The sequence below is a fragment of the Balaenoptera physalus genome (genome assembly GCF_965194825.1).
Source record: "Balaenoptera physalus genome assembly, chromosome: 11".
Lineage (NCBI taxonomy): Eukaryota > Metazoa > Chordata > Mammalia > Artiodactyla > Balaenopteridae > Balaenoptera > Balaenoptera physalus.
Window position 1 is genome coordinate 41,713,773 of NC_138896.1, and position 23,548 is coordinate 41,737,320.

The following is a 23,548-nucleotide window of genomic DNA, read 5'->3' on the forward strand; positions in this document are numbered from 1 at the left end:
TACTTATAACTGAAAGTTTGTAACTTTTAAATACCTTCATCCAATCCAGCTTCCCCAATATTACCCACCCCACCTCCGGTAACCACAAATCTGATCCCTTTTTCTACCAGTTTGTTTGTTCGTTTTTGAAGTATAATTGATAAACAACATAGTACACAACATAGTGATTGAATATCATTACAAAATGATCACCACAGGACCAGTGTTTGATGTAGCCTTTCCCTGTTGACTCTGGGGCAGGCTCAGCTCACCTGTTCGGACCTCTGCTAGCCTGGAGTTAATTTAATTTCAGAGGCATCCTGGTCCACCTTGACAGCTTCCTATCTTCACATATCAGGGAACTGGGGATGGTTAAAACTTCAGTTTCTTGCCTCCCAGAAGACCCTGAACTCACTCAGATTGACCCACTGTCTCCTCCCTGTCTCCCCAGTTTTATATAACAAGGCTCTCAGCCTTGACTGAGACACAAAATTTGGGTTCCATCCTAATCCCAGGACAATGCCTGCTTTCTTGCCCTGTGTTTGCCAAAAAAGTTCACCCATGTGAGTACCCCCGGGCAGAAGCAGGCTTACCTCTCTGGTTTACAAATTATTTGAAAACTATTCATTAGTGCACACTTTCAATCCTGGACAAAGCTTTGTGGCAGCTTCTGTGTTAAGGAGATACTGTTTTCCTTGGAATCTCTGATTTCAAAACAATAACGGATAAAGATGGAGAAAGGTTTTCCCTCTCTTTGAGCCTGGAAAGGAACATGAAGTATTCTATTCCGCCTTCTTCCAGTCTCTGGTAACCATAATTCTACCCTCTGTCCCTGTGAATTTGACTACTTGAGGTACCACATATAAGAGGAATCATACAATATTTGTTCTTTTGTGACTGGCTTATTCGCTTAGCATAATGTCCCCAAGGTTCATCCATGTTGTAGTATGTGTCAGAATTTGCTTCCTTTTAAAGGCTGAATTATATCCTACTGTATGTATATATCACATTTTGTTTATCCATTCATCCATTGATTGGACGATGCTTGGGTTGCTTCCACCTTTTGGCTATTGTGAATAATGGTTCTATGGATATGGTTGTACAAACATCTCTTTGAGACCCTACCCTCAGTTCTTTTAGGTATATTCCCAGAAGTGGAATTACTGGATGATAATTCTATTTTTGATTTTTTGAGGAACTGCCATACTGTTTTCCATAGCAACTGCATCATTTTACATTTCCAACAATAGTGTACAAGGGGTTTTTTAATATTATGGATACAAACTTTTATGTACATCTATTTGATTTTTAAATATTACAATTTATATGAATTAAGCTAATTCATATAAATTAATTCTAATTCACTGTACATTATATTTACTTGATTTAAACCTTGTATTGATTAAAAATATACTATAATTTATACTAAAAATTAATTTTCAGAAATATGGCATCTAAAAAGCCAAGTGGTACATTGTTTAGGAAAAGAAGAAAGAATGCATGCAGAAATGGATTAAATTATACTTGTTACAAGTTACAAGTTTGGCCAGAAAACAGCTTTTCAACCATTGAAAACAATCAAGTCTCTAAATATCGATATTATTAGAACAATCATCAAATTCAGAGTTAACTAAAGAATCTTTTTTGAAATATGAAGACAAAACCAGAAATGTTAGACGTTTCATAAACTCGTAAACCAGAAAGTGAGCAAGAAAGTAAGAAAGTGTCATTTGTAATAAATTTTGATAGTGCTCCGAATTGGCCACCAATTTCCAGTAAAAGAAGAATGATTTTAATAGGACCTGGATTTTGGGGATGATGGAAGCATTCAGTATCTTGCTTGTGGTTGTGGTTATGAAACTGTATGCTTCCGTGAAAACCTATGGAATTGTACACTCAAAAGATTGAGCATTTCCTTATCTCTCTGAGCCTTAGACTTCGCAACAGAGCAGCACGTAAAAAATTCTCTTTGGAGAGGATGACTGTGGTAAGAAACAGAAATTGGTATGAAAAGATTCTGGAGACAAGGAGACCAGTTGAAATCCAGTATAAGAGCCCTGTAGAAATTATTCACTCTGAATTCCTTTCTGTCCTTAGTTATTATGGACTTCTCCACTCTGCTCGGCTTCTTTTATGGCCTATTATCTAGCTAACATCTTGTTTCTTTATGGGGTCTAAATGTTCCTCGCAAGTAATAGACCTAAGAAGTTAACTGGGTCCTCCAGAATTGCCTAACTTCACTGGCGCTGGGAGCTCAAGAGACTCGTAAGAACACATGTTTTCTCAAGGTTGGGCTTAATTACCTTTGAGTAAGACCTTGGCACAGGGACAGCCATATTCAGGGTGCATGTCGGAGCAAAGGCTTCTAGTCTTCGGAGATTTTTGCCCCCATCTCAATGATGTTTTTCATTATCCTCTTGGCAAGCTGGCTTGATTTCTAAATCACATGGAGTTCCCCTAAGACTTTGTAGATTCTGAGATGCATGTTTTCCTCCAAAGCAACTAACAGTAGTCAACTATTATTATTATCACCCTATGTTTCCATAGTCCAGTTCAAGATAGAGTATATGAATCCTTGTTTAGAGGATTATGATAACCCAGGGTTGGAAGAAGCTTTAGGGCCTTATTATTGAAAATGTGGTGCACCATTCAGTATCTGTGTCACCTGGAGGTCTGGGAGAAATGCAGAATCTCGAGCCCAACCCCAGGCCTACTAAATCAGAATGCATGTTGTAACACCGCCCCCCCACCCACCCCTCCCCATCTGTGTGCTCATTAAAATTGGAGAAGCATGGTTGTGGTGGTCGTCTGGCCTGGTCACTTACCTGGTACTCAGCTCTGCCTCAGCAGCCCTGCAAAGAGCTCAAGCGAGGTTAATTCATTGTATTTTTTACCTTACAATAGTATTTATATAATACTTGTATAATATAGTGCTTGTACAATATAATATGGATATTGAACAAGGTAATACTCTGACTAGTTTGGCTGTCATTTATCATGTCAATAAATGTGTTTTAGCAGAAGTTTGATAAGCACTTAAAATATTCATTGGGAATGATTAGATGTCAATTGTATTGCATTGCTAAGAAGCATCTGCTTAAGTATTTTCAGGTGGAGGATAATCTCAGAGTAACAAACAAGAGCAAAGACTTCTTGTGCAGTTGCTTTACCTTTTACCCTTGTGAATCCTGTGGTCACGTAGGGAGGCAAATATTAACATTGAGTCATACTTGTCAGTGATATTCCTGAGACTAGTCCTAGGACTTGTTTAACATTCAAATGTACGTAATATTTAGAGTTTAGAAATATGTAATTCTTGATGCCTTCATCCTAAGTGACTATATAAATGGTTCAAATTATTCAAATTTAAGCAACATATTAATTTGACCTTATTCCAGTTTCTCAAAATTTCAGGATTTTTTTTTTTTTATTTCTGCCTGCCTTAATTTAAAGTTATTTATGCCATTCCCCTGACAAGCTGTGTATTTATATTGAGGTCATCTTTCTAAGTATGGTTCCACAATCCCTAATTCAAACCACTGAATAGAGGTGTTAGGAACTCAGAACTTTTCAAATTTAGATGATACTGTTTATTACGTAATATGCCAAGCAGGGTCTGGGGCAGCACCCCTTAATCAAACATTAATATTTCTGCAATATATGAAATAAACAGTCACACTAATTCATATAAATAAAGGCTTAAATATCTTCACCTCAGGTCAGATAAAGTTTCTGCCACAAAATTGGCTACATTTTTTTTTCCTGTTTTCATAGTTTTTATTTGTTTGTCTTGTTTTTACATTTTGCAATTGTGGATAAAGAAAGACGGACCTGTTTATAATAGCAAAATGAGAGGAAATTTTAGGAGTACTTTAGTTCACCTTTTGCCTGCAAGTAGGAAGGACCTAGCAAAAATTGATGTGAATAGTGTTTATCAAAACTAAGGTTTATTAGAATAGTCCATAACTTTCTCAGTGTTTAATAATCAACATAGTCATAATATCATGAGGCCAGGGCTGACCCTCTATCTGCTGATGTCAATTCTCATCCCCTCTCTCTTTCTAAAAGAGCCTTAATTTTATCCAGTGTGCCAAACTAAAATTACTTGCTTCACTAGACTATCTATCTTGCAGTTACAGGAGCCATGGGACCCTGTAGTGTTCCATGAGATATAAGCGGAGGGTTTCCACAGAAGCTTTTGTTTTCCTAACACAGATCCAGCCCCTTCCTACCTCCCCTTTCCTTCTTCTCCTTGTCTAGAATACAGGTGTAATACCTGGAGGTACAGCAGCCATAGTGCAACAAAGGGGTGACAGCATGAAGACAAGTAAAAAACAGAAGAAGCCTGTTGAGCCTGCGTAGCAGCCTTGACCTGCCCCAGACTTCTTGTTGCATGCGGCAAACTTAGTATTTAAGCTGCTGTTTTTGAGTTTCTGTTATTTGTGGCTAAACACATTTCTAAATGCTACATTATATCGCTATCTTTTTCTCCTCCTATTTATTTTTATATCAAATTATTTGTTATTATAATTATTATATTATTAATAATATAAAAATCATATATTATTATAAATAATAATATTATTATTTATTTTATATCAAATTGGCTCTACGTGCACTTGAGGCATGATAATTATAGCTCTGTAATATGTCCATATCCATTATTACTTACCTTACCAAGTAGAAACATCTTTAATTTGTGTTGGTTTTCAAGGTTCCTTTAATCTATGAAGAAGTACTACACAATGCTTTTCTCATCAGTAGCTTTTGTGCCATTCCTTATCTTAAGCATGTGTTTACTCAGGTAAAATGATGCCCCTCTTCTAATATAAATCACTATCAAATGAATAACTGTAGAAGTTGAGACAAAAAGTTTAGAGTGATTTTTAAAAAATAATTTTTCTAAATAACTTCAGAATATTAAAAAAAGTTTTGATAGGCAAATTCATATTTGTTTCCCTTCATTTTTTTTTCTCTTCTTAGGCAATATTTACAACAAAGCTTAGTTAATAATTGGTCAGTTTAGTATTCGATTCAGGTCAAATCAGTACATTATAATTCAATCCATTCCATTCGACTCCCTTTCAGATTTGCAGGTTCTTTTCTCAAAATGTTCTGTTCTTGTCTTAGAGATTCTCTTCCTGCTACCATCTCTTTGACATTTGAAACATTTATTTTAAGGTGCCTTTCAGATGTCCTATTGTGTGAAGTTTACTGAGTGTGATTCCTCATATCTGAGTGGCTGCTGACTCTCTCCTTGTCTGTTCATTTCCTATGAGCCTATTTTCAGAGGTAATCGTGACCTCTGTGTGGGTCCTATTTGATCTTAGGGCTGTAGAAGAATCTTCACAGATTGTTCTCTTGTTGCCTTAGCTGTAATTCTGCTACAGACTGAATGTTTGTGTCCCCGTAAAATTCAAATTTTGAACTCCTAGTACCCAGTGTGATGGTATTTGGAGGTGGAGCCTTTGGAAGGTGATTAGGTCATGAGGGTGGAGTCCTCATGAATGGAATTAGTGCCCTTATAAAAAAGACCCCATCGTGTGAGGTTACAGTGAGAAGACAGCTGTTTATGAACCAGGAAGTGGGTTCTCACCAGACACTGAATCTGTTGGTGCCTTGATCTTGGACTTCCCAGAACTGTGAGAAATAAATTTCTGTTGTTTCTAAGCCACCCAGTCTATGGTATTCTGTTCTAGCAGTCTGAACAGACTAAGACAGTTTCCATGGTGTTCATTGTTTCAATGTAAATTTTCCCCTTTGTCTCTTGGTTTGAGGCTTTCATATTGTGGAGAGAGAGATTCAGAGAACTTGGGTCAGCACCTGTGCAGTAATTCAGGCTGGGAACTCTAATTGTAAGACTCTTTCCGCTCGTGGGCTGGAGCAGGCCGCTGCTTCCATCCCATACTCAGGGGCTGGTGGGCAATTCAGTCTTTAAAAAAAAATTGAATTTGTTGTCACTGTTTCAGCCTCAGACTACTTCACTTGAAATATGGACTTCTAACAGCTCTGAAAATCAAAAACCTGCACACTGAGCCCATAGTGCTGCATGACAACCATTCTCTGGATTTGCTGGAAAGCTCCCTTTCCAGTTTGCAGAAGTCTTTCTACTCTCTTTTTGACTCCAACTGCCAAAGCCTTCATTTGTCATTGACCGTGTGTGTGGATGTGTTCTTCTCGTGGTCAGCTTCAGAAGAGAGTAAACTGTTTCTTGCAACTCCGTCTCTATCAGCTAACTTTGGAAACCAAAGGTAGCTGAAGACAATGGCATGTTTAACAAGAAATGAGAGAATAATGATTAGTGGAAATAAAGAATGTCTTATGCACTTAATTTTCAGACAAAATGTGTCTCTTTCAAAAGAATACCACTGGGTCAGTTAACTCTTTTTTTTTTTTTTGCCACGCAGCACGGCCTGCAGGATATGCGGGATCTCAGTTCCCTGACCAGGGGTGGAACCCGTGCCCCCTGCAGTGGCAGTGCAGATTCTCAACCACTGGACTGCCAGGGCAGTCCCAGTTAACTCATTTTGATTATCATCCTGGCTCCTGTGGACACTTGAGTTTTTCTGCCTCGGGCAAGGTGGGCCTTAGTGTCAGAGGAACTGTGCGGCCTTGAGCAACTTAGAATCCATCTGAGCCTCAATTTCATCATCTGGGAAACCAGAACAATAAAGCTGTCTTGTGTAGAAATGAAAATCAGCTGAGATTGGGGAGGAAAGCATTGTGTGAACCATAAAGTGTTATTAAAGCGTATCATTTATATGTAGGGTTAACCCTTTCCTTTCTCTAATTTTCTATTTTCTATCACAGAAGTTCTTTCTTAGCACTTCTAAATGAATGAAAAATTCTCTTTGCCTAAAAGTTACTTGAGAGCATGAGCCAAATAAATAATCTCTTCTCCACAGACCCCATTCATATTGTCACTCTCCATAAGTATGGAAGCTAGACTTCAAAAACAGCCCTTAGTCACACTTTTGTGTAGTCCTCTCCATTTCAATCCCTGTAGCTTATTTTGATATATAGGACATGGGAGAAGTGACACTGTGTGACTTCTGAACCCTGGTCATGAGAAGCCTGGAAGCTTTTGCCTGTCTCTTGGAATTCTTGGGCTGGGAGAAGCCTTAGTAGCCATGTAGGAAGTCCGACTCCTGTGATCCTGCCATGCTGTGAGGAAGCCCAACCGGCCACGTGGAAAGGCTCTTGGAGAAAGAGAGATGCTTGGCCAGCCCCCAGCTGTTCTAGCTGTCCCAACTCAGGCACCAGACATATGAGGGAAGACATCTTCATCTGACTACAAGCCCCTGAGACACCCCAAGTGAAAATTTTCCTGAGGGGCTTAGTTTATCAATACGCTATAAGAAATAATAAGAAGTCTTTAAGCCACTAAGTTTTGGTGGTAGTCTGTCAGATAATAATAGGTAACATGAACACTACATTAATCTACAAATTTAATGAGATCCAAATAAAAGTACCAACAAGATATTTGGAGCTAGACAAGCTGATTCCAAAGTTTACATGGAAAAATCAGTTAGTAAGAATAACCAGGATAGGGACTTCCCTGGTGGCTCAGTGGTTAAGAATCCACCTGCCAATCCAGGGGACACGGGTTCGAGCCCTGGTCTGGGAGGATCCCGCATACCACAGAGCAACTAAGCCGGTGCACCACAACTGCTGAGCCTGCACTCTAGAGCCTGCGAGCCACAACTACTGAGCCCGTGTGCCACAACTACTGAAACCTGCACGCCTAGAGCCCGTGCTCCACAACAAGAGAAGCCACTGCAATGAGAAGACCGCGCGCCACAATGAAGAGTAGCCCCCACTCTCCACAACTAGAGAAAGCCTGCGTGCAGCAACAAAGACCCAACACAGCCAAAAATAAATAAATAAATAAATAAAATTAAAAAAAAAAAAGAATAACTAGGATAATTCTGAAAAAGATAAAACAAAATAAAACAATGAAGGGGGGAGGGCAGAGTGGAGGTGGTTAGCCCTATCAGCTGTTATAACACTTTAAAATGTAATAATTAAAACAGTTTGGTACTAAAAACTGCTGAGAGGTAGGAACTCTAGATCAATGATGGGAGACAGAAACTCTAGGACACATAGAATTTAGGATATGATAAGAACAATACTTCAAATCAAGAGGGAAAAGGCAGTTATTTAATAAATGGTGTTTGTAAACCTGAATGGTCATCTGGAAAAAGATAAAGTTATATCCATACCTTACATCGTATACCCAAATAAAATCCAGATGAATCAGACATTTAAACATAAAGAAAAAACAAACTATTAAAACACCAAGAGATTCCATGGGAAAATCTTCTTTTATATTCTTCGAGTGGAAAGGTCAGAAGCCATACAATAAAATTCAACTACATAAAAAAATCTGTACGGCAAATGCTACCATAAAGAAAAACAAATGATAATAAGCTAGGGAAAAATATTTGCAAGACATTTCCCAATTAAAGGATGAATTCCCTAATAAGTAAGACACATCTTCAAAGAAATACACCAACAATTAAATAAGAAAATGAACAAAAAGAGAGTGCACAGAAAAGAAATACAAATGGCTCTTAGATACATGAAAATATGCTCAGCCTCACAATGAGAGAAATGCGAATTAGATCTACCTAGAGAAACCATTTTTCCTTATCAGATTGGCTTAGATCCAAAAGCTCAATAGCACCCTGTGTTGGCAAAGGTGTGAGCAAATAGGATCTTGGAGTTTAAATTGGAATTTAAATGGGAACAACTTCTATGTCATGGGATGAATTTTGCAAATCTATAAAAATTGCAAATGTATATGTCCTTTGACCCAGAACTGTACTTTTACTTCCGTGTAAGTAAATCTACTTCATAGATTTACTTCCGTGTATGTTCATCCTAACAAAAAACGGGAAATAACCTAAATATTTATCAATAGGGGACTGATTCAATAATGGAATACTCTGGCACAGTAAAAATAGGGAAAGTCTTGAATAGGGAACAATATCCCCGATATTGTGTGTGTGTGTGTGTGTGTGTAAAATGCAAGGTATAGAACATTGTGTATACGGTATTCTATAGAACTTGTATGAAGGGAGGAAAGCTATGTATATACACATGCACTTGCATGCATATGAGTAAATATTTCTGTAGACATGCTCAGGAAGCTGATATCATTGGGTGCCTTTGCGTAGAGGAACTGAGTTCCTGGAGGTCAGAGCTGGGAGAGAAACATCACTTTTGTACCTTTTGAATGTATCACATTTTATAAAATTGAATAAAATTAAAAGTATGTATCTTTTTTCTTTTTTGTATCTTAAAGATTTAAATTACATAAATTTCAAGAACATAAATTGTGATGATAGAGGTCAGAATAGTTTCATTCTGGGGAGATATTTACTGGGAAGGGGCAATGAGCAGAGATGTCCTCTATCTTGAATTGGATGGTGGTTATATAGGTAAGCGCAGGTGGAAAAATTCATCCACCCCACATTTAATATCTGTGCACTCTACAGTATGTATATTATACCTCACTACATTAAAAAAATGTATAATTGGAATAATGGAAAAGGAAATGGAAATATACAACTAAATTGTAATCTGTAGAGTCCTTGTTCACTCTTGTCGTAGTTCGAGTTACAGGTATTTCCACTCACTTGGCTTTTAGTTTTGTAAAGAGTTTCATGTGAGAATGTATATATATGCATAGAAACATCAATGCAGAGGGAGGTTGTGGCCATTTGTAATCTTATTTCTTATTAAAAATAACCCTCATTGACCTCACTTGAGTGGCTGGTTATTCCATTTTCCTACAATCATGTTGAGTTGGCGAGTGACTCACGACTAAATGTATGTTCAGGTGTGAATAGACCAAGTCACATGCTTTTACGAATTTGATATTGGACTTTGCTTCCATATAGAATGAATTTCTGAACATTAGCTCGGTGCAGCTTTGAGTAGTTTACAGTGAGTCAGCAAGAGCTTAAATGGGAGAGTGTGAACCAATGACAAATGTCTTTTGAAAGGCAGCTTTGATCTGATCACTATCTGCTTCTGCCCTGCAATCTCTATCTTTGCTTTTAGTGTAACAAATACGTTTTCCTGCATTGAATATGTTTTCCTAGTAACAGTGGTGAGGCGTGACAAGGCAACACATTTGGAGCAATGTTTGGGTCCAATCAGGCGCCAGTGACAAAAATGTCTGATGGTGCTGAGTCACTGTGATCAGGTGATTCTCTGTGAAAAGGAGATTGAGAGCTTGACTTTCACTTCCTTTCATTTGCTGAAGTGAGCCTGGAGGCATTGTCACATGATCACTTTCATTCACTAAAACTCACTTTTCCAGGTGCTTCTCCCTCTTACATAATAAAACAGCAAAGCACCTCCCCACAACCCCCTTCTCCCCCCAAGACTGTGCCCCTGGGGGAAACCGAGTGGCCTTGCTACCTAGAAGCCTCTGGACTAGATGTTCCTGGGAACCTTAAGCAGGGATGATGTGTAAGAGTTGGGATTGATGTTCAGGCATCGAAACACAGACATAGAGAACAGACTTGTGGTTGCCAAGGGGGAGGGGATGAGGGGAAGGGAAGGACTGGGAGTTTGGGACTAGCAGATGCAAACTAGTATATATAGGATGGATAAACAACAAGGTCCTACTGTATAGCACAGGGAACTCTATTCAATATCCTGGGTAAACCATAATGGAAAAGAATATGAAAAAGAATATATATGTATAACGAGTCACTTTGCTGTACAGCAGAAATTAACACAACATTGTAAATCAACTATACTTCAATAAAATTTAAAAAAACCCAGAGATTTAGATTACTGAGCAAAGGAGAGAGAGAGAGAGAGAATGTGTGTGTGTGTGTGTTGTGTGTGTGTGTCTGTGTGTATCTGTGTGTTCTTAACCTCACTAGAAGCTGGTTAAGAAGCTTACTCAAGGTTGAACACAGTAGAGGTATTTCAAGTTGCGTTAGAGAGAAAATTACAAAAAATAATCTTTAGGAGCCAGACAACCTTTTGGAACACCAGTAAGAGAGCTCCAATATAGGTGAGGTGAAGTCCCTCTTTGTGATAACATCAAGGTCCGCTCCGCAAGGTTAGAAGTGAGGTGACAATGGGGCTGGAAGGATCAATAGAGACCATCTTTCTTGGGGCAGGGTTAGTAGTCATCCTGCAGGAAGCAATGCTAAGAACACCAAAGAACATCCTGAGTGATGGGCATCCTCCCAGGATAAAAGAGGGGCTCCTGGGAGTCCACTGAGTGGAACCCCACGCCTCAGTGGAACACTTGTGTTTGTCACTCTGTCCTTGGTGGCCGCTGTTGCACTGGACTGTCCTTATCTGCCTGTTCCATTGGATTGGGAGCTCCTTGACTGAAGGGGTTGTAGTGAATTCAGCTCTGTACCCCTAGTGTTCACAGTAAATGTTTTATTGAATTAGTGAATGCATCCATCTATCCTCTACATTTTATCAAAACTCTGAGATGTGATGAAAAACATCAGTGTCTTTACTTGGGTTTTGGATCCTTCTGTAGGGTCTTTGCTTCTACACTCACATGATCCTACACAGAGTAAGCACAACATAAGTGTTAACTAGGCCTGCCACAATTACTACTATTTCTAGGTTTGCCTTCAATCTTTGCATGTTAAAGTTTAACTGACTCTGGTGTTTTTCTCTTATCACATGCCCCCGGTTCCTCCCTTTCCACTGTAAGCATATACAGGTGGCCTTTTGCATAATAGTATGAAGTTTTTTTTCTATGATTCCCCTCTATTTTCTGCTCAAAGGTTTATGTTTCTCAGTTTTCCTGTTTCTTCTGCACATTTTTCTAATGACTGAGGTCATGAAAGCAGACGTTGGGAGCTGATTTCATATCTGTAGCTCTGGTTAGACACAATCTCAGGGAATTTGTAGCCAGTTTATATTCTCTTCTTACTTAAAAAAAATCCCTCCCTTGACCTCACTTCCGTGTCCAGTTGCCATTTCATTTTCCACAACCATTTTGACAAAATGTCTGGAGTGAAGAAATTTACATTTCCACCCTCTTTTCCTCTCTGCCCACCACTTATCAGAACACAATTGCTTTCTCTAAAGCCCTGATGTTTTTCTTCTGACCTTGATCCACTGAGCTGTTTTCATACCCCTTTTTCACGCTTACTTAATCGGTTCCACATTGTTAAAAAAAACAAACAAAATAAAACAAAACCCCCAAACCCAAAGTCTTCCCGCTCTTGAGACAGTCTCCCCATCCTGACATCTGTAACCCTGAGCCCATGTGCATTATTTGGACCTGTCTGGAGATTTTTATGGTCACGATTGCTGTTAACATCCTTCCGCATCCCAAGTGAGTCCACCACTCTCCTCCCTCTGTAGGTCCACATGTGTGTGATCTCCTCCCAGCTCTGCATCTTTATCCCACTCAAGACACTCTTAACTCCACATAGTCCCTTGGTTTTCTAAACCTATTTTATTTTTTTCTCTTATTGATTGTTTTAATTGAAATATACTTGATTTACAATGTTGTGTTAGTTTCTGCTGTAAAGCAAAGTGATTCAGTTATACATATATATATTCATTTTTTATATTCTTTTCCATTACGGTTTATTACAGGATATTGAATATGAAAGCAAGGTCTTGAACAGATATTTGTATACATTATTCACAATAGGCAAAAGATGGAAGCAACCCAGATGTCCATCAACAGATAAATGGATGAAACAAACCATGGTCTAGCCATACAATGGAATATTATTCAGCCCAGAAAGGAAAGAAACTCTGATACATTCTACAACATGGATGAATCTTGAGGACATCATGCTACTTGAAATCAGTCAGCCACAGAAAGACAAAAACAAATGCTGTATGATTCCATTTACCTGTGGTACCTAATGCAGTCAATTTCAGAGACAAAGTAGCATAGTGGTTGCCACACAAGTTATGCTTTAACAGGGACAGTTTCAGTTTTGCAAGATGAAAACGTTCTCGAGAAGGATGGTGGTGATGACTGTACAACATTATGAATGTGTTTAATGCCACTGAGCTGTACACTTTAAAATGGTTAAGATGGTAAATTTCATGTGTGTTTTACCACAATAAAAAAATTGAAAGAAAAATAAAGGTCTGGTCTAAAATGACTAATGTTGCCTGAGGCCCCACCAAACAGAAGGCCTCCCTCTGTAGCCTCTTGGGGTCTGATTCCTGGACCAAGCTGCCCTATTAAGCAGTTAATTATTTCTCTTTGATACTGGCTTTTTCATCTTTTAATACAACAGTCTTACTGTCTCTGATAATTACTCTGTCTAGATAACTTTTACTTTTATTTTTAAATTATTTTTATTGGCGTATAGTTGCTTTACAATGTTGTGTTAGTTTCTACTGTAGAGCAAAATGAATCAGCTATACGTATACATATACCCGCTCTTTTTTGGATTTCTTTCCCATTTCAGTCACCACAGAGCATTGAGTAGAGTTCCCTGTGCTACACAATAGGTTCTCATTAGTTATCTATTTTATACATAGTATCAGTAGTGTATATGTGTCAATCCCAATCTCCCAGTTCATCCCACCCCACCCCCCTTTCCCCCTTTGTATCCATACGTTTGTTCTCTATGTCTTCTAAACCTATTTTAAAACCTACACCTTCAAGGAGAAATTTATCTCCATAAACTTTCCCTTCTCTGATGGCTCCCTCAGGGTCTGTGTGAACACGGTTTTTTTTGTATAATACTAACTTATCAACATGTGTATACTTTTGCATAAATATTTGTAGGCTTTTGTTTTTTCATGAATGCATATTGCTCCCTTAGACCCTTTTTTCTATTTGCATTTTTTCCAAAATGCATAGTATGGTCTCCCATACACAGTGGACACAAGCTAAATGTTGATTAAAGTGGATAATAATTAAAAATGTAATATTTACTCCTGTCAGCGGGAGTAAATATTTAACTTAATATGACTCTGTGACAATTTGTCCAGACACTGCCACTTCTTGCTTGCAGAGAATTTTTGTCTGTTGCTAACTTATTGCTTCTCTGGTCTTCTTTTCCTACCTGGCTTAGATGTAGAGTATGGGGCTTATGAAGTAGACCAAGACATAGTTCCTGAGGGTTTTGTTACCCAGATCATATGCCAACCTACCATCAGGTCCAAGTACTCACTCACCAGGCTGGATGCTTGTGAAAGAGGTGATGAGGTTTATCTGGGAGAGACGGAACCCATAGAAGCCTCTGGTGCCAGATTTATGGGGTTGAAGTTCAGGTTTTGCTGTATTCTAGCTGTGTGGTTCAGGCCAAGCTACTTAACTTCTCTGTGCCTCAGTTTCCTGTGCCATAAAATAGGGGTGATGATAATTGTGTTGATCTCCTAGGGTTGTTATGAGAATTAAATGACAGTATATGTGATAGGGTAAGCGCTATAAGTACTAGCTACCACTGCCACAACTGTTTTGTAAGTTTGCCTTGAATCTTTATATGTGTATGTGGATTCAGATGTTACACATATAAATTCATGAAAATGAGTTGTTAGGTTTATTCACCCTTAAGAAATAGATTCTTGAAGGTCAGGATAGCACACACCAAGTTTTACTGCCAAGGCAACACCAACTATAGAAGAGGCTGAGAAGAGTGAACACTAGTTCCTGTTCTACAAGTGCTCTGCACTCTTCAAAACTGTCAGCGTCAAGATCAAGAAAGGCTAAGGAACCAGTCCAGATTAAAGGGACCAAAGAGGTGTGACACCTAAATGCAATTCATGATCCATGTTGGCTCCTGAATTGCTATAAAGGACATTACTAGGAAAATTGGAAGAATCTGAATACAAGCTGAATGATAGATAATTAGTATTGTATCAATGTCAGATTTCTAATTTTGATAAAGGTAATGTGTGTGTGTGTGTGTGTGTGTGTGTGTGTGTAAGTGTGTGGACACATGGGGAAAGAGAAAAAAGAGAGTGAGATGAGGAGACAGAGACTGGGAAAGTGAATGTGGCAAAATATTAACATTTGATGAATCTGGATTATATAGGCTTTTTGTCCAATTTTTGCAACTTTTCCATAAATTTGAAATTATTTCAAACAAAAAAGTGAAAAAAAATTAGTTCTATGATTTGGAAACCCAGTTTTCTGATTTGGAAGATGGATGAATTTTACTTTATGATCTTTGGGAACGATGATAATATTTTCTGAGCTGCAAATTGGGAAATTTTGCTGGAGAAATCTCTTTAAAAGTTTTAAAAGAATAATAAAAAAAATCCCCCAAAGTTAGCAGAAGGAAAGAAATCATAAAGATTAGATCAGAAATAAATGAAAAAGAACTGAAGGAAATAATAGCAAAGATCAATACAGCTGAAAGCTGGTTCTTTGAGAAGATAAACATAATTGATAAACCACTAGCCAGACTCATCAGGAAAAAAAGGGAGAAGACTCAAATCAGAATTAGAAATGAAAAAGGAGAAGTAACAACTGACACTGCAGAAATACAAAGGATCATGAGAGACTATTACACGGAACTATTTGCCAATAAAATGGACAACCTGGAAGAAATGGACAAATTCTTAGAAAAGTACAACCTTCCAAGACTGAACCAGGAAGAAATAGAAAATATGAACAGACCAATCACAAGCACTGAAATTGAAACTGTGATCAAAAATCTTCCAACAAACAAAAGTCCAGGACCAGATGGCTTCACAGGTGAATTCTATCAAACATTTAGAGAAGAGGTAACACCCGTCCTTCTCAAACTCTTCTAAAAAATTGCAGAGGAAGGAACACTTTCAAACTCATTCTACGAGGCCACCATCACCCTGATACCAAAATCAGACAAAGATACTACAAAAAAAGAAAATTACAGACCAATATCACTGATGAATATAGATGCAGAAATTCTCAACAAAATACTAACAAACAGAATCCAACAACACATTAAAAGGATCATACACCATGATCAAGTGGGATTTATCCCAGGGATGCAAGGATTCTTCAATATACACAAATCAATCAATGTGATACACCATATTAACAAATTGAAGAATAAAAACCATATGATCATCTCAATAGATGCAGAAAAAGCTTTTGACAAAATTCAACACCGATTTATGATAAAAACTCTCCAGAAAGTGTGCATAGAGGGAACCTACCTCAACATAATAAAGGTCATATACGACAAACCTACAGCAAACATCATTCTCAATGGTGAAAAACTGAAAGCATTTCTTCTAAGATCAGGAACAAGACAAAGATGTCCACTCTCGCCACTCTTATTCCACATAGTTTTGGAAGTCTTAGCCATGCAATCAGAGAAGAAAAGAAATAAAAGGAATACAAATTGGAAAAGAAAGTAAAACTGTCACTGTTTGCCGAAGACATGATACTACATATAGAAAATACTAAAGATGCCACCAGATAACTACTAGAGCTAGTCAATGAATTTGGTTAAGTAGCAGAATACAAAATTAATGCACAGAAATCTCCTGCATTCCTATACACTAACAATGAAAAATCAGAAAGGGAAATTAAGGAAACACTCCTATTCACCATTGCAACAAAAAGAATAAAATACCTAGGAATAAACCTACCTAAGGAGGTACCTGTACTCAGAAAACTATAAGACACTGATGAAAGAAATCAAGGATGACATAAACAGATGGAGAGATATATCATGTTCTTGGATTGGAAGAATCAATATTGTGAAAATGACTATACTACCCAAAGCATCTACAGATTCAATGCAATCCCTATCAAATTACCAATGGCAGTTTTTACAGAGCTAGAACAAAAAATCTTAAACTTTGTATTGACACAAAAAAGACCCGGAAGAGCCAAAGCAATCTTGAGGGGAAAAAACAGCTGGAGGAATCAGGCTCCCTGACTTCAGACTATGCTACAAAGCTACAGTAATCAAGACAATATGGTACTGGCACAAAAACAGAAATATAGATCAATGGAACAGGATAGAAAGCCCAGAGATAAACCCACACACCTATGGTCAACTAATCTATGACAAAGGAGGCAAGGATATACAATGGAGAAAAGACAGTCTCTTCAATAAGTGGTGCTGGGAAAACTGGACAGCTACATGTAAAAGAATGAAATTAGAACACTCTGTAACACCACACACAAAAATAAACTCAAAATGGATTAGAGACCTAAATGTAAGACCAGACACTATAAAACTCTTAGAAGAAAACATAGGCAGAACACTCTTTGACATAAATCACAGCAAGATCTTTTTTGACCCACCTCCCAGAGTAATGGAAATAAAAACAAAAATAAACAAATGGGACCTAATGAAACTTAAAAGCTTTTGGACAGCAAAGGAAACTATAAACAAGAAGAAAAGACAACCCTCAGAATGGGAGAAAGTATTTGCAAACGAATCAAAGGACAAAGGATTAATCTCCAAAATATATAAACAGATCATGCAGTATTATTAAATTATTATTTAATAAATATTAAATAATAATTTAATAATACTGCATGATCTGTTTTAAATATATTTAAATCAGATTAAATTAATTAAATTTTTAAATATCTCAATATTAAAAAAACAGACAACCCAATCCAAAAATGGGCAGAAGACCTAAGTAGACATTTCTCCAAAGAAGACATACAGATGGCCAAGAAGCTCATGAAAAGCTGCTCAACATCACTAATTATTAGAGAAATGCAAATCAAAATTTCAATGAGGTATCACCTCACACCAGTTAGAATGGCCATCATCAAAAACTCTACAAACAACAAATGCTGGAGAGGGTGTGGAGAAAAGGGAACCCTCTTGCACTGTTGGTGGAAATGTAAACTGATACACTCACTATGGAGAACAGTATTGAGGTTCCTTAAAAAACTAAAAAAAGAATTACCATATGACCCAGCAATCCCACTACTGGGCATATACCCAGAGAAAACCATAATTCAAAAAGACACATGCACCCCAATGTTCATTGCAGCACTATTTGCAATAGCCAGGTCATGGGAGCAACCTAAATGCCCATCGACCGATGAATGGATAAAGAAGATGTGGTACATATATACAATGGAATATTACTCAGCCATAAAAAGGAACAAAATTGGGTCATTTGTAGAGACGTGGGTGGATCTAGAGACTGTCATACAGAGTGAAGTAAGTCAGAAAGAGAAAAACATATATCGTATATTAATGCATATATATGGAACCTTGAAAAATGGTACAGATGAACCGGTTTGCAAGGCAGAAATAGAGACACAGATGTAGAGAACAAATGTATGAACACCAAGGGGGGAAAGCAGGTGGGGGATTGGTGGTGGTGGGATGAGTTAGGAGATTGGGATTGACATATATATACTAATATGTATAAAATGGATAACTAATAAGAACCTGCTGTATAAAAAATAGTAAAATAAAATTCAAAAAAATAAAAAAGAAAGGTACTAAATTCCTTGAGATATTTGGCTTTCCTTAATTAACAGTAATGTTTTGATGTCCCACTACCTGGTCTTTGTTACAAAAACTCCTATATAGCCTGGCTCCCCCCCTACCCCTGCAGAACAGTCACCCAGAACTAGCTGAGAGGCTATGTTCCAGGCTAAGTCCTCAGTTTTGTCCACCAAATAAAACATAATTCTCAAAAAGAAAAAGTTTTAAAAATCCTCTAAAGATGACATTAAGGCATATTAACAGATATACTTCTTTTGAAAAGAAACATTTGAGCTATGGATTGAAACACAGCAGATATGTTTAAATCCATGAGTTCATAAAAAATAAAGAACTCCTGGTCACCTACAGAGGACTTTGAGAATTGGTAAATAAAAGGAAAAGATCAAGTGTTTATCCTACCTTTCTTGTACTAAATGTATCACGGAGTAACCAAATAGTTGACAAGAGGAAATTTCTGTATTATAGAAGTATTCCTGCTAGTAAGTGAAAAAGGAATGAGAGTTAGAATATTTGCAAGCTCTAATGAAATAATGAACTTGGCAAAAATATCTAAGAAATACAACTGGGCATTATATATCTGCTAATGAAAAGTCCTGGGCATTATATATCTGCTATATCCAATCTGTTAAGTGATCAAGTCTGTAACCAACTACCCACTGGAAAGTGAGAACACAGGAAATGCAGGGGCCAGCAAACAGATTAAAAGACACCATGTGGAGGCAGTCAGGAAAATCCAGAATGGGGGAAATTCTCCAGGACAAAGCAACCCAGTGTCTTCACCATATAAATGGCGAGGAGGGGAAAGAGTGTGTAGCAGACGCTGTCAGTTCTCACCCCTGTCTTTTGTACCTTTCACTGTGCTCAACCCAACTTCCAGTTGTTACTAGCTCCTCTGTGCCAAAGAGCTTTTCCCCCTGACCCATGGAAGCCTGCTCTGCCCACTTTTGGAAGGTCAGGAGTGCCAGGAAATCAATGCCCCAAGAAGCAGCCTTTAATCAATGACTAAATAAAGTGGGTGAATAAATACCCTGCTTTTTCAACTCTCAGGGAGGTCATTCCGAGGGGCTTAACGTGTGTGTGTGTGTGTGTGTGTGTGTGTGTGTGTGTGTGTGTGTGTGTTAATACCTTTTCCCTGAAAGGATTAAGCTTCAATCATGCGCTGGTAAATGGTTAAATGGCATTGTTGGTTTATGTTTAATACCCTTTGTTGGTTGCCTTCTCTTCCCTACTTCACGGTGTCCCCTGACCTTCTTAAACTACGTGTACTTGAATCCTTGTGTTATGGTCTCTTTCTGGAGGAACTCAAACTATAGCAGAGGAGGAGCTTGAGATTAAAAGAGACTTAAGAGGCAGGGAAATTTGAACACTGACTGAATATTTGATACTATTTAGGAATTATTGGTTTTTTTTTTTTTTAGGTGGCATAATGCTGTTATGCTTGTATTTAAAATCAAGAATAAATAATAAATGTATATAGATAAAATGTTATGATATCTGGCATTTGATTTCAAATAATATGGGGTGGAGTTGTGGTTGGGGATATGGTACAACACTGACAATGAGCTGATAATTATTAAAACTGGGTGATGGGTATGTGAGGGCTCCTTATACTATTCTGTTTACTTTTGTATATGTTAGAAATTTTCCCTAATTGAGTGCCAAAGAAAGATCCCTGGGGGTTGTTTATAACTGTACTTAGTGCTTGATACTGCCTTGTATGGAGTAAGCCAAGAAGCACTCAAAACATTATTGTTGAAATTAACATGTTGTGTCTTACGTTGGACATACCAAGGCAAATATTGTTGATGTTACTACTTTTAACTGATATACCAGAAATCTTACTTAGATTAGGAAAAAAAGTCATTTTATCAATTAGCACGATGTCAGCTTTTAAAAATTTCTTACTAGCTCTACCACTAATTAAAGTATTTCTGTAGCTTGTGATTATTCATCATCTGTGGCTTGAAGTTATTTTTGAATTGTGAATGTTTTTATTATAATGCTTATGTACTTTTTTCTTTTTTTGCCAAAATGCTGGAATTTCTAGGGTATTTTGATGATTCAGTGGGACAGGATATGGGACAGAATACTTAAAGTAGGACTCAGAAAATCTAAGATTGTGAGTGCCGAATCTTAAGGGCTATCTGTTTCTGAAATTTGCAAGGTGACTGCTTTTGTAGGGACCAAAACCTGATAAAACTAACACTTTATTGGGAAAATCTTTTAAATAAAAGAATAGTGTGTTAAGTGGAGGGGTAGGGTATATCTGAAGTCTTTGAAGCCTGTAAACAGAAACTTGCAAGCAATTCCTACAAAAATTTTCTATCTTAAAAAAATTATAGATGTGGATATGTACATAAGTCCCTAAAAAATCCTATCACTTCCCAGGAATTCACACAGGCTGAGATTTGCTTTTTTGTAGGATTTTCTAGTAATATGACAGTCCTTGTTTTCAAGCTATCAGGTGGAAAAATAGTAATTCAATTTGGTATAATATTAAATATAAATATCATAATAAGATATGACTTTAATTTTAAGAAGACTCACTAGAAGATTTTGAAGTGCAAAGGAATCTTTTTGGAATGTGCTTCAAATAGGTAAAGTTTAAACTCGAAAAAGTAAAAAGTTAAATATTTTATATTTATAAAAAGTCAAACTGTTTTTTTCCACACCTGGTTAAGAAGTTGGTACCAAAGTAACTAAATAGCTTCATATGGTAGACGGTTTTTTGTTGGATTTATTCCTAGTTCTATTTCATGTACTTAACGTTTGTTTTCCACCTATAGGTAACTTATGTTATCAGGTTCTAGTTTATAAAACCTTCTTAAAGGCTTATTGTTCTTTATAGAAAATGGTGTGGGAGTAACTAATTAGCCTACTAGTTAAATTTTAAAACTATAACCAACTAGATAAAGATTGAACATAAAGTTGTGCACATCGATTGTTATCCTCACATTAACAATCATAGAATTTATTTTCTTTTTTTCATTTTTTACACTGCTATTTATTTATTTATTATTTATTTATTTAGGCTGCACCATGCAGCATGTGGGATCTTAGTTCCCTGACCAGGGATCCAACCCATTCCCCCTGCACTGGGAGCGTGGAGTCTTAACCACTGGACCACCAGGGAAGTCCCAGAATTTATTTTCTAAGATAGTTCAGAGAATGAAATTCTCATCCACATCATCAGCTAAATTCAGTCAAATTCACTACTTGGACTTGGCTGTTTAGTCTGTATGATTAAATCTTAATAAGTTTGCTATTTCTTGGAATCCATCTCTGAATGATGGATTTAAAGCTTTTGTTAACAAAGAGTCAAAGAGATTTATTCTAGGCTCTAAATAAGTAATTTAACTTCTTTAAGTCGTTAAGAGACATTTTGGTTCCCCCAAAAGACTCTGAATTGGCTAAACATGATAATAATAATAATTAATAATAACATTATATTAATATTATTAATAATAAGAAGAATGCTATAAACTTCCTTTCAACTCAGTATATAAAAAATCAGCTAAGATAGTAGTTAATTCTAACTTCATTAGATTGTAATTCCCATTAATTCACATCTTTCTTTCACAATAAAATTTTATCTGCAGAATTTCAGTTTTGATCCTGATGCAGAATTATGCTGACTTCTACTGCTCACCTTCCTTCAGCCTTTCTGCTCGATGGCTTCCTCAACCTCCTCTGAAGTTTTCATCTGAGTACATGGTAAGTGTACGAAAGCACATTCTACCCCTGCAGTGGGATGTGAGGGCACAAAAGTGCCCCTGAGCAAACGTCCTCCGTCCTCTGCCCACTTCTCGTTGCCTTATCAACTTGTTCTTAAATTCCATGCACTCTTGGACCCACTAACAGAAACTCTAAGGAGGTGAGTACATTTCGGGGAGAGGCCAGGCCCCACGCAGTGTAGTGTGTAGAGCCTGGCGTGTACCTGCTCCCAGCCTGGAGCTCTGCAAGCCTGTCAGCAACCCAGGAGAGCAGAAATATCTATTTTATACATTAGGAAATTGAGGCCCAGAGAAGGCACTGGGCTCCTTAGCTGTGGGCTGTCAGCCTGTCTAAGCCAAACCCTTTTATCTACACTACTACTTCCTGTATGAACTAGTAAGACTCACGGTGACTCGGCAGAAAGAGGAGACTTGAGAGACTGGGCCACCAACCACTGTGTGCTGACCTGGCCTTAAGCACAAGGGAAATGAAGCAATTATGGGAACCTGGGTGTGAAAGTCAAGGAATTACCACAATAAAGGGGGGGGGTGCTAAAAGAAGCTGGGGAAATAATTTTCCCAGCTTCACATTCCCCCCTTACAGCCAGGCCAAGCTGGAGCTTGTTTTATAGTAGACTCAGGCAGCCAGATGGGTGTGTAGAGCAAAGATATTTTTATTGAAAATGTAAGTATGACTCTGAGGGAACGGAGTCTTTTTCCAAATCCAGGGTCTTTTATGTGCTCTGTAAAGGAGTGTGCATGCTTGGGTGGGAATTATTTGCCACAGGTTTTCATGTTTTGTTTTATTTTTCCTCTTCATGTTGGTCAATGTCTCTTTTTCCTTTGCCCTACCCAAAGATATCAGTTAAAGAGGCCAAGAAAATGCCCTCTTTTATCCGAGTTAAGCATTTCAGATGGCAAGATGGCTCTGTTAGGTGGGAGAGTGATACCAGACACAGAGGCAAGCTCTCTCTCACCCTCCACTCCCACAGGGTATTGTGCTCGGATGGTCAAATGAGAGAAGGCAGGTGATGGGCCTGCAAAGCTTTTTACTGATTTTTCTCCATTTATCCTTTTTCTGAGTTCCAGTTCAGCATGCTCTAGTCAAGGATCATTTGTTTCAAGGACTGAAAAACTGAATCTAGCTCAAGTAAAGGGAGGATTTACTGGAAGGATCTGAGGAAATGTCCTGAACTTCATTTGCAGGAAGTGTGCCTGGACCTCCTGGGAAACTCTCCCTCTCTTGTGCTGTCTCCTGATTGAGGTTACAACTGCTCTCTGCTAGCTCCTAGGACTCTTGCAGTAATGCTCCCCTAGTGGCCACAGTGCTATAATAGCTACACAACCACTCGAGTTTATTTTTGAAAAATGGTGTTTGTTTAGCCAAGGCGTTGCAAGTTGTTTCAAGGGATGCAGTAAAATGCATGCAATAAAAGTCTTGTTCATTCACATTCATTT

At 37.8% G+C, this 23,548-nt stretch overlaps 1 long non-coding RNA gene across 3 annotated transcripts in view; it reads left to right on the forward strand.

The window, feature by feature from the left end:
• LOC309638411 overlaps positions 1–23,548 on the forward strand; it is a 65,050-nt gene that overhangs the window by 30,248 nt on the left and 11,254 nt on the right. For 2 of the 3 annotated variants that reach the window (XR_014251101.1, XR_014251102.1), the window contains exon 1: positions 7–22,775. This is a non-coding gene — a long non-coding RNA (uncharacterized lncRNA). Of the gene's footprint in view, positions 1–6; positions 22,776–23,548 lie in introns of those variants that run through there. The other variant, XR_014251100.1, reaches the window with a different exon arrangement.